Source organism: Ctenocephalides felis, unplaced genomic scaffold (genome assembly GCF_003426905.1).
Source record: "Ctenocephalides felis isolate EL2017-DRISC unplaced genomic scaffold, ASM342690v1 CF-g0.4_SCAFFOLD_01886, whole genome shotgun sequence".
Lineage (NCBI taxonomy): Eukaryota > Metazoa > Arthropoda > Insecta > Siphonaptera > Pulicidae > Ctenocephalides > Ctenocephalides felis.
In genome coordinates this window covers 4,705,942-4,719,100 of record NW_020538040.1, presented here as the reverse complement: position 1 = coordinate 4,719,100, position 13,159 = coordinate 4,705,942, and the positions used below count along the sequence as shown (strand labels likewise).

Below are 13,159 nucleotides of genomic sequence, written 5' to 3'. Positions count from 1 at the left end.
AATACGAATCGAATGTCGTTTGAACCATTCAAATCGGTCAATCTGTTCTCCCAGAATCAACGATTGACTAAACTGTATCCGCACATACACACAAATACAAAGAAAAATACGACTTTGCGATAACTTTTGAACCAATGATTGGAAATCACTGACTTTTTTGCCAAAATACTAGTAAACAAATTGTCTACGTTTTATTCTAACAGCATAATCACATTAGATAACTCGTTTAACTCCAAAACCTTAATTAAACTTCTGTCTTTACAATATTATGCAGTTTTCAAACGTTTGCGTTCTGCATTTCCGAAACCACTGGACCTGCCTTTCTGAAAATGTAATCAATTTTTCATACCGTCAATACGAATCGAAAGTCGTTTGAGTTATTCAAATCGGTTAACTAGTTCTCCCAGAATCAACGATTAAAATAAAATGTATCCGCACATACAAACATTCACATACAAAAATACGACTCTGCACAAATTTTGCGATAACTTTTGAACCAATGCGTGGAAATCGATTATTTTTTTGTAAAATACTCGTAAAGTAATTGTCTATGAATTATTCTAACATCATAACAACGTCAGACAACTCCTTTAACTCCAAAACCTTCATTAAACTTTCAACTTTTGTAATATCTTGCATTTTTTGCTCAGTATCTCCAAGATTTAAAAACCTACTTCTCACAGAAATACAACAGCACGTCTTCTCAATAATAGGAATCGAATGTTTTTTGAATTTTTTGAATCGGTTAACGCGTTCTCCCAGAATCATTGATAAAACAAATTGTATCCGCACACACATACATTTACATACAAGAATACAACTTTGCACTAATTTTGCACAAATTTTGCGATAACTTTTGAACCAATGCTTGGAAGTCAATGCGATTTTCTGTAAAATACTTGAAAACAATTTGTCTACGTCTTATTACAACATCACAACAAAAATAGACAACTCATTTTACTCCAAAACCTTAATTAAGCTACCAACTTTTGCAATATCTTGCATTATGCAAAGTTTTGTGATTTGCATTTTCAAAAATACTAGGCCTGCCTTGTGCAAAAACGCAGTCAATGCTTCACGCCGTCAATATGAATCGAATGTCGTTTGAATCAATCAAATCGGTTGATCCGTTCTCCCAGAATCATCGATTGAAATAAAATGTATCCGCACATACAAACATACACATTCAAAGTTTTGCACAAAATTTGCGATAACTTCCAAACCAATGCTTGGAAATCACTGCAGTTTTCAGCAAAATACTCACAAACAAATTCTCTACGTCCCGAAAACCTAAAACAACTCCTCCCACTCCTCCCACTCATTCCTTGCTTCACAATATCCTGCTCCAACGATCAATAGCTAGCTCCATCTGCTGTTTGATCTTCGTCGTCGAAGGTGTTGCATTCTGTATCGAATTAATATCTAATCCCTTTGAAAGGGGGCCTATCATTATATCCAGAATACCCTGGAGCGATTTTCTGCGTCTCCTGCTCCTCCGCCGCCTCCTGCTCCATCCAAAGATAAATTAGTGACAGCGACTCGAGCGACTCACGGCGTCTGTGACGGCAAACTCGAAACAGATGCGAAACATATACGAGTCGAGACGAGCTAACTATTTTCGCATGAATGTGTATAAATAGCTTTAAACTTAGTTGCACGAAATAGCTATGTCATAGAGCTGTAAAGTGCTTGTTTGCTATTTAGATGGATGGATGAGGTGTTTTTGCGACTTGCCGATAGGATAAAACAGATGTAATTGAGTGTTTGTTTAAAATGCTCGTTAGTCAAGTCTTATTTAATTTATATGAAAATTGTTAGAGTTCTTTTTATGCTCGAATTTTTTACCAAATCTTTATCTGTTTTTATTCATCTCCAGAAGATACTTATAGGTCTTTCTCTGTATTCTCTCTGTATTACCTTGGTTTTTGATAGAACTCTACTGAAGAGCAAGCCGAAAAAGAGGAAAAAGCTTATATATAACTTGGAAAATTAATAAAGGACTCTACTGACTACTTCAATCATATGCATGTGGGGTATCAAATAAAAGGTCTCGACGAGCACTAAACAAATATCTTAGTACCTAGGAAACAAAAGGAGTTCCATATACATAATATATGTACTTTTGTCATTTAAAATATTTGGAAATGCTGTAAGACTTTGGTTTCTTAAGTAAAAGTAAAGATTTTTAAATTCTAAACAAATTCGCAGAATATTGCATCCATTTTGGACTAACGGTTCAAAAATTACAAAAGATATAACAAAAAGTCGACCAACAGGTTGCAAAACACGGGGTCCGATATAAATAAAAACACTTTACTTGCAATATAGGAATGTGGGGTATCAAATGATAGGTCTTGACGAGCTCTATCCAAATATCCAAATACCTCGCAAATAAAGCCACAGGGTTACGTTTACACCCGCAACTTTAACCAGCACACTTGTAAAAAGATACATAAACACTCTACTGACAAGCAAACTGAATATCGAGCCAGAATTTAAAAAATAGGGCTCTACTGACGGGCAAACTTAATATGGACTTCGAGATTAAAAAAGGAATCAACTGACGAGTAAATTGAAAAGAGATTTTAAAAATGTCCTCGACAGTAGAGTTCTTTCTAATTTTCTAAACAGATATTAAATTTTCTGGTCAGTAGAGTCCTTTTTGTATTTTCTCTTTAAGTATTTAAATCGTTTTTCAGTGGAGTTTTTTTTTTTAATTTTTTATTTCAATATATAATTTACTCGTCAGTAAAATCATTTGCAAATTTTCAATCTAAATATTAAAATTCTATCTAGATATTAAATTCGCATGTGGGTTGAGTTCTTTTTTATACTCAACAAATATTTCATTAGTTATACAGTTCTTTTCGTCAATTTGCTTGTCAGTAGAGTTTTTTTTACAAGAATCAAATATTTTATTAGTAAAATTTGTTATTGAGTATATTTGCCAAAATGCCACTTACACCTAGTTATTATTAACATCCCGTAGGGTAAGATAATGTAAACGTCCAAAAATAGTAAATATAATTTTTTGCATATCTATACAGGAAACAGAAACCATTTGCTATTTCGTAGTAGTAACTGTGATTGACGAATATACTCGTCATGAAAAAGCGGCAGAGTTTTGTGTATGTACGAGTATACACGTGAGGCGTGTTAAACAATGAGAATTAGCTATTTCGAAAAAAATACTCATGACGAGTATGTTTGTCATGCAAATTGACGAGAACATTTTTCATACGTATATAAAAGTGAAAACATGCCATTTTATAACAAATTGTCACACTCATATACGCATTCGTCATAACGAGTAAAAACGCCTTGCGTATTGACGAGTATATTCGTCATTGGTATTCAAAGTGATAATTAGTTATTTCGTAGTAGGCGCATGAAAAAAATTATAAGTTTAGATTATTTTTCTATTTATTAAATTTTGCTCTTCAGTAGAGTCCCTTTTCTAATAATATAATATTTCCAGTTTGCTCGTCAGTAGTATCTTTTTCAAATTTTAAATCCAATTATTAATTTTGCTCGTTCGTAGAGTCCTTTTCTCATTTACTATTTAGACATTAAAATTTCTTGTTAGTAGAGTCCTTTTCTAAGCTAAACTTTCCACTCGGATGCCGCCGCAAAGTACATATAAATCACGCAATTCGAAAGGGTTAAAATTCTATCTAGATATTGAATTTGCACGTCAGTAGAGTCCTTATCTAATTTTCTCTCTGAATAAAAAAATTGCTCATCAGTAAAGTCCTTTCGTAAGCTAAACTTCAAATTAGCTCGTCAGTAGAGTCCTTTTTTCTAATTTTCTTTCTAGATATTGAATTTGCTCGTCATTAGAATCCTTTTACATTTTTAACAAATATTTTATTTCATAATTAATCTCAGTGTCCATTTGCTTGTTAGTAGAGTCCTTTTTTCTTTGATGTCGATTTTTAGTTTGTTCGTCAGTATAGTCACTTTTTTCTGAAATATTTTAATATATATATATATAGAAAGTTATACTAGTTCCTAAACAAAGATTTCCGCGCGCACACCATGCAGAATGTCTTTGAAAATTTCAATTTTGTATCGAAACAAGTATAGTACTCGAGTTTGTTCCGCACTATACTACATTCCGTGATGAGATTTCATCGCGCTTACTACGGTGAGATGTCTGAAGAAATACAATATTTGTATGGAATTTAGTATACTGCACACTTTTTAGAGGAAAGTACAAGAAAGAAAAATGTAAATAGATCTCAATTGTTATTAAATAAATTTAGTATGTAAACTTATCCGTATACGTATATATTTAGTATTGTAAATGCTATTTCATGCATTTTCATTACAACTGTTGACGAGTATATTCGCCATGCAAATTGACGAGTATATTCGTGGTGCATATAAAACAGTGTGACGAATATTTACGATTTTGTACTATTTATACACTTATATACGCATTTGTCATGACGAGTATAATCGTCTTGCGCGTTAACGAGTATATTCGTCAAAGGTATTCAGAGTGACAATTTGTTATTTTGTAGTGAGCGCATATAAGAAAATAATTTTGCTCATCAGTAGTGCCCCTTTACTAAAAAATATAACTTTTACAGTTTGCTCGTCAGTAGAGTCCCTTTTACACAACGCAAACGCAACTACAATAGTTTTCAAGTAGACATTTCCGCAAGCACACCTTGCAGAATGTCTTTGAAAATTTCAATTTTGTATTGAAACAAGTATAGTACTCGAGTTTGTTCCGCACTATACTACATTCCAAAATGAAATTTCATCGCACTTACTACACGAGATGTCTGAAGAAATACAATATTTGTATGGAATTTAGTATAGTGCACACTTTTTAAAGAAAAGTACCAAGAAGAAAAATATGAATAAATCTTAATTGTTATGGATTAAGTCGATTACGGGGATATTAATGCAACTTGCCTTAAAGCAACATACCACTTACACCTAGTTATCATCATCGTTACCATTTCCTACTCTATATCCAATAAATCAACCAATCGACAAGTGCGCCTCTACAGTCCCCTGTCGGCACTACATCATCTACTACTACAACCAGTGTGTAGTGTTGTGCGATTTCCAAAAACCGCAAATCGTACATACACTATACGAATAGAATCGGTATATTTCGGTCTGTTGGTTTTGTATTTGTTGGAGCAGGAATAGAGTAAGGAGTAAGGAGTACTACTATGGTGGAGCAGCAGAAATACATCCTGCGACCGCGTTGATAAACTGATATGACTGCAGAATTCCGATATTACTTGCGGCGGTGTAGGGCGCAGCCGGTTGGAGGCGAAGGCGAAGGCGAAGGCGCAACTGTGTAATGAAATTTGCTCGTACGATAAGACGGCGTACGATTTATACAAACATACCGACACATACTAAATATATATATTTATATATATATATATATATATATATATATATATATATAAGAACTTTCAAACTGGCAAATATGTCTAAAAATAAATTTTCTACAAATATTTCAAACACGCCAAATCCCTAAAATGGTACTCAAACATAAAAATTCAGTAAAACTTTGAATTATCATTAGGTCTAAGAAGAATGTATAATGTTTTTGACGACTTCAGAGTCTATAACCATAATTTGTGTAAAGTACTCATCGAGACCTTTCATTTGATACCCCACATCAATTTTATTCATACAAATTTTTTTGACCCAATTCGGCCCACTGTACTCTTTATAGTACAAATCGAAAACTGTAAGTGCATTTATTTACTATATCTCATGTAACTTTCAAACCGTTTGCTCAATTTAAATGAAATATTTGGCAAATTTGTCTAAAAATGAACTTTCTACAAAGTTTTCAAAAACGCAAAATCCCTACAATAGCTGTGTAGACTTCAAAATCGTTCGCAAACATAAAAATTCAGTAAAACTTCGAATTATCATTAGGTCCAAGACAAATGTATAATGTTTTTGACGTTTTAAGAGTCCATAACCATGATTTTCGTAAAGTACTCACCGAGACCTTTCATTTGATACCCCACATCGATTTTTACCATACGAAAGTATTTTGACCCAGTTCGGCCCACTGTACTCTTTATAGCAAGCAACATCAGCTTGACAACCGTAAGTGCATTTGTTTACTATATCTCATGTATCTCTTGAACAGTTCGTTCGATATAAATAAAATATTCGGCGAATTTGTCTGAAAATGAATTTTTTACAAAGTTTTCTAATACGCCAAATTGCTAAGTATATTGTAAAATCTTTCTCAAACGTAAAGTAAAACTTTAAATTAGCATTAGATGTTAGAAAGATGTATAATTTTAAACTCATTTGTTTTTAGGGCCCATAACTACGATGTTTGTAAAGTACTCATCGAGACCTTTCATTTGATACCCCACATCGATTTTTTCCATACAAAAATATTTTGGCCCAATTCGGCCCACTGTACCACTCATAATACAGCAACATTGCTTCAAGAATTGCAAGTACATTTATTTACTATATTGCTTGTATCTTTTAAACCGTTCGCTTAATTGGAATGAAATATTCGGCGAATTTGTCCAAAAATGAATTTTCTATAATTTTATCTAACACGCCAAAGCCGTACAGCAACTCGGTATATTTTAAAATCGATGTCAAACATAAGAACTCAGTAAAACTTTGAATTATCATTAGGTCTAGGAAAAATGTATAATGTTTTTAATTTTTTCAGAGTCTATAACTATAATTTTTATAAAGTTTTCATCGAGACCTTTTTTTTGATACCCCACATCAATTTTTACCATATAATTTTTTTTGACCCAATTCGGCCCACTGTACTGTTTATAACACAGCAATACTGCATCGCGAACTATATTGCTTGTAACTTTCAAACCGTTCGCTCGATCTGATTGATGTTTAAAGCAAATTTGTAGAAAATTAAATGATGTAAAATTTTGTCTAATATCATGAAGTTCTACAGCAACTCGGTATACCCTAAAAACGCAATTGAAAACAATAATTGCTTATTAACATTAATGTTCAGGAAGAATAAAGGTCTATGTTTGCAGTCCGGCTCTCGTGGGATCAGAGACATGGACCCTGACCAAAAAAAGTACCAAAAAAATTACAAGCCAAAAAAATAAAGCTAAAACTCAACTTGAACATGAATCAAGTAAAATAAATATTTAATGGGTATAAAAAACAAGTCTACTGACAAGCAATTTGGGCCTATGTCTTTTCCATTTCATCTTAAATGTGTTAAGATAAAAAAGGTACTCTGGTAAAACTAAAGAAGAACAGTATTTTTTTGACAAAAAGGACTCTACTGACGAGCAAACCGAATTTTAGATCGAGAAAAAAAGGAACCTTACTGACGAGCAAATTTAGGATTATCATTTCTCGAAAACAAAACTTGAAAGTTGCGAATATTAAGGCTTTTGTTAAAGGGCAACCCAATGGTTGACCTACGAGCATGTCGGTTATATTTATTACCAGAAATTCTGTAATACTGTTAATTTGCAAATATAAAAAAATAATTTTCTGAACGATTGCTGAATCGAAAATCTGAACTTGAGAAGACAAAAAAGGAATCTACTAACAAGCAAGCATGAAAAAACAATTTTTCAGTCCTTCAAACTAAATCTAGACGCGAGAAGATGACAGGCAAATGTGAAAAACTATTTTCCAATCTGTTAAGTATAAATTTATTCCGTACGTTTCGACCCTGAACACAAATCTGTGCCATCAACTCAGTACATCAAACGTAAAATTAATGCCTGAACTAACGTAATAAATTACAAATGTATATATTTACTTGCGGGCGTGTAATTTCTTCCTACAAAAACTTTGCCATAATTCCTCCTGCCTTATTTATGGCACAAATTACAGCTTTTGCAGTTATTAAGTTAAAATTCTGAGAGCATCTCGTCGAACATACAAACACAAACACAAACACACACACACGTACATACAGCCTCATTCCTTCGCCTGCTCCACCGACTTCTTCCACTCATAGGAATTTAATTAGTCGGATAAGATTCCATCTGCATGACTAATTGCGTTTGCTTGCATTTTCAAACGACGGCGGCCCCGAAAGTCTCGGGAAATTAGAAAAAAAAAAATGGAAAACTCCCACGACTCTAACTTCAACTTCTTACAATCGTGAAGGAAATTAGATTTCAGGAAGCTCCGTCGATGGACGGACCGACGGACGGACGGACGGAAAATGATTATTTAATAGAAGTTTGTCTTTGTGACGGACGAATTGCGAGAAGTTATTTTTTAAGTAAAACTTCTTTAGGCACGACTGGGGCGTAAATCCATACAAATGCAACGAAAATGCGTCACGCCCGAACAGTACGTCATTCGCTCTCGATGAAATCATATCAATACGGGTCAATTCTGATTAGTCCGTCGTATATGAGAATAGAGATCTGTCGTTGTATTCTTGCTGGCATCAACGTTGTATGCGTACCGGCATCAACAAGAAAATCGGCATAGATAAATAAAAATTTTAAAGTTACATCGTAGTACAAACCTTGATTTAATGAAAAATGCCTGAATCAGAAAAATATTTTATCCTGTTCCTTGAAAATAATAAAACAAATTAAACCTTTGAGCCCTGTACTAAACGTAGGTTTATTGATTAGAAATTATTTCTATATTATTCGTAGTTTCTATAAATCTTTGAAGTTATTGAAATGAAAAATATTTTTTAGGAAAGACAGATGTTCAGCTGTTCAAAGAATGAGTGAAAAAAATACAAGCTGTCAATGAATGTATGTTAATTTTAATTACATGAAGTTTTCCAAACACAATTATTACATGATGAGTAAAGTTACGAAAATAATATTTGTTTACTGTGTGAGCGAATATTATAGAATTTATTAAACAGCAATTACTTGATTTCTTTAATGAAGGTTCATTTCTAAATGCTAATTACAATGACAAACCGATCATGTCGTATTTGAAGTATGACTTTAATTACATTGTTGTCTTTAAATTTTATAAATATTTTTAATGCTATTATAAATATATAATTTATAATTTATCATATAAATGTGCATAATGGTTGACACTGATAAATATGTGTATCACAAGTGTTACCGTATTACTAATAAACATTATTCAAAATTGTTATATGATGTATTTATTTTTAACTTAAATGCCATCTTGTACAGTAGCAAATAAGTTTTACTTCAATCGCATGTAAACCTCTTTAATAATAAAGCTCTTTTTTAAGTTCTAGATTGTGGTTGTGTCCAGACCACCTGATCATTTTAAATAGCCTCAGAAAAAATCATATGTATATACCAATTTTTGGGTTGTTTTTTATATATGCTCTTCTCACATCCAGATTTAATTTAAAACACTGGTAGATTGTTTCACGTTTTTATATATATTTTTGCAATTTATTCAATAATTTCGTGTTTGATGTGCTGAGTGATGACACGGATTCGTATTCAAGATCAAAACGTACAGAATAGAAATGTATAAATATTGTTTTACCGCCCTGAATAATTGACCCATATTTATGTTGATTTTGTTTGTTACGTATTTGTTACGTTTCCATATAGTTTCAGCCATAAACTAAGCAAAAAATATCTAACAAAAATTTGGAAGAAATTACTTGATGTAAATAAGTTTTGAAGTTTTGCAATTTAGTAATTAATTTCTCATGTTTTTTCGCGTGATGACACGAATTCATTTTCAGGGTCGAAATTGAAGAAGATCTTTCTAGGTAAATAAAATTTTTAAAATGAAAAAAAAATCTAGAGCATATTATATTGAAAATATAAATCTTTGGTGACATAAAATAAAACAGATCTATAAAAGAGATGAGATCTGTAAAAGAACTATAAAGATCTATAAAAATTTTGAAATAATTCTTTGGTAAAAATAAATGCATGGCTGTAGATAAGCTGAAACCTTGGGAAATCCATAGATCTGTGAATATTTAAAAAAAAATCAGGATCTATGAAAATCTTGAAAAAATTCTTTAGTAAAAATAAATACATGGTTGAAGAATAGCAGAGATTTTTGGAGATCGATGAAGATCTAATAAGATCATTGAAAAATTTATGGAGATTTATTAAGATCGTTGAATAAGTCTTTTGTAGTAATTGATGAAATGTTGAAAAATAGCAGACATCTTTAGATATCAATAAAGATCTATCAAGCTCTTCAAAAAATCGATAAAGATCTATAAAGACCTTAGGCTGAATCTTTGGTAATAATAAATGCATGGTTGTAGATAAGCTGAAATATTCGGAAATCCATAAAGATTTATCAAGACTTTTGAAGAATGTATGAAGATCTATAAAGATCTTCGAATAGATCTTTGTAATAATAAATGCACGGTTGAAGAATAGCAGAGATCTTTAGAGATCGATGAAAATCTATTAAGATTTCTAAAAAAACAATAAAGGTCTATAAAGATTTTAGAAGAATTGTTTAGCAATATTAAATGTATTATATGAGTAGAGATCTGCAAAAATCATAGAAGCATCTAGTAAGATCTTAAAGATCAATACAAAATTATGAAGTTAATTATATAAAAAAAAACTGTAAATGGAAGAAATTTTTGGCAATGCAAAACATATATAATTCTTTCAAGGTCAGTAAAATATTTCAAAATCGATAAAAGATCTCTGAAGATCTTGAAAGAACATTAAATTTTATGAAAAAGTGTTTAAAAACAGACAAAAATGTTTGGGAATTTCAGAAAGATCTTGATGAATTTGTCAAAAAATCAAAGTTTATGAAAGATCTAGCAAGGTTGAAGTAAAAATTTCAAAATCGATTAAAGGTCTTGCAAGATCTTGAAAGACCATGGAATTTTATAAAAAAAATAATTTAAAAATGAAAATAAATCGTTTGAAATTTCAAGAAGTTTTAAGTAAATCTATGAAAAGTCTATAAAAGATCTTGAAAAAATACTTGAAAAATTGGAACGAACCCAAACAGTTTCATGTCAAAATCAATTGAAGACCTTGCAAGATCTTAGGAACAGTCAAAACAGTTTAAACTTTGTAAAAAATCATCTTCCATAATAAAAATTAATTTTCGGAAATAAATATTAGAAAGTCTAAATCAATAAAATTTTATTATTATATATATATTTATTATTTATTGTTATATATATTTAACTATTTACCTAAAGGGTCCACTCTCGTGATCTCCTGCCCCAAAGTGCATCCAAATCCAAAAAGTATCCAAATCACTGCCACCCACTTCATAATCACAACCACTTTTTTTCTTTTGTCAAAAATTAAATTAACAAGGCACGCCATAATAATTAAATAATTTTATTATTTAATTATAATTACAATAATAAATATCACAATTACACAACACTTGAGAAATGATCTTGTTCGAGAGATCAGCCTGCACATTTCTTTGGAACTGATAAACACCTGTTACGAGATAAAATAAAATTATAATAATAATGAAGATAGTTTTGTAAAAACGTGTTTGGCGTAATAAGTGGTGTTGGAGTTGAAATTTTATAAAGTTCGTGATTTAGAATAAAAGTTTGAGCAAAAATACACAAAAGTGTGAAAACCGCATCGAAATATCTCAACAAATGCAGAAGTTATGCGAGTTTTAAATTCTGGAGTGACATCACTGCTGCCTGACGTCAAAAGCAATGGTGCTTCCGTCGTGCTAAACTGAAAACGTCCATAACTCGCGTATTTATTGACGGATTTTAAAAATTCTTTCACTGTTGCGTTTGTTATGATTTACACTTCAATCCTATAGCAATAAATGTAGTATAATGTACCTATTTGCATCCGTATATGAGTATGAAGCCTTATAAATATATTTATAAATAATATATAAAATAAATAATATATAAATATATATATATATATATATATATAAAGTAAATAAAAGTTTTACAAACGTAACAAATTCATATTAAAATACTCAGATTTTTCTAAGTATTTAGGTATAATTTGATAAAATATATAGCATAAATGTTATATCTTCTTATTTATTATGAAACTTTGAACAAAATAACACAAAAGTGTGAAAACCGCATCAAAATATCTCAACAAATGCAAAAGTTATGACGTTTTTAAATTCTCGAGTGACATCACTGTCGCCTGATGCAAAAACAATGGCGCTGCAGTCGTACGAAACTAAAAACGTCCGTAACTCGCTTATTTATTGACCGATTTCAAAAATTCTTTCACCGCTGCGTTAGCTGTAATTTACACTTCAATCCTACAGCAATAAATGTAGTATAATGTACCTTTTCACACACGTACATGGGTATAAAGCCTAATAAATATATATAAATATATTGCAAACAAAACTTTTACAAACCTAACAAATTCATATACAAATACTCAGATTTTTCTAAGTATTTAGTCTCATTTGTTAAAATATATAGCATGAATTTTAAATTAACTTATTTATTACAAAACTTTGAACAAAATAACACAAACGTGTGAAAACCGCATCAAAATATCTCAACAAATGCAAAAATTATGCCGTTTTTAAATTCTGGAGCGATATCACTGTCGCCTGACGTCAAAAACAATACTAAAAACGTCCATAACTCGCGTATTTATTGACGGATTTTAAAAATTCTTTCACTGTTGCGTTAGTTATTGTTTACAGTTCAATCCCACAGCAATAAATGTTGTGTCATGTACCTATTTACACCCGTACATGGGTATAAAGCTTTATATTAATTGTCTTAGCACGTTTGGAATGTTTTTGGTATGTATTATATGCCTAAGGACAACAAGTGAATGCTTTTTAATGCGACTAAATCCTTTACCGAACGTGCACTCGGCACCCCATTGGTCGCCCCGTTTGCTCTTATTAAACGTACGTACTCTTCGATAGAGTAAAGTAATCCTCAACAGTAGCCAAACAGCTACTAATACTTGTATAGATGTATCCGAATCAGTATCCTTATTAAATTAGGCGCAGCTTCGGCTAAACACAACTTTAATATAATTGCATAAGCGGCGGCGTTGGTACACTGTTGGCCCCTTGTTCGATATATATATATATATATATATATATATATATATATATATATATATATATATCGTTCATATTACATCGTCCAGAGAGAGAGAGTTTGTCGGAGAGGTTAATCCGTTTAAAAACAAGAATTCGCCGAGTCGAAATAAACTTTGGAGCAGATTAAATTGCACGATGGGTACCTACTGTATTATTATAC

General features: G+C 31.4%; 1 protein-coding gene across 1 annotated transcript in view; it reads right to left on the bottom strand.

Annotated features, from left to right (window-relative positions):
• Positions 1-11,153, bottom strand: part of LOC113378507 (L-rhamnose-binding lectin SML) — a gene marked incomplete in the record, with an annotated part of 244,841 nt that extends 233,688 nt beyond the window's left edge. Inside the window, 1 exon segment of the mRNA XM_026619046.1 lies at positions 11,114-11,153.
• Between the last annotated feature and the right edge of the window lie 2,006 nt (positions 11,154-13,159).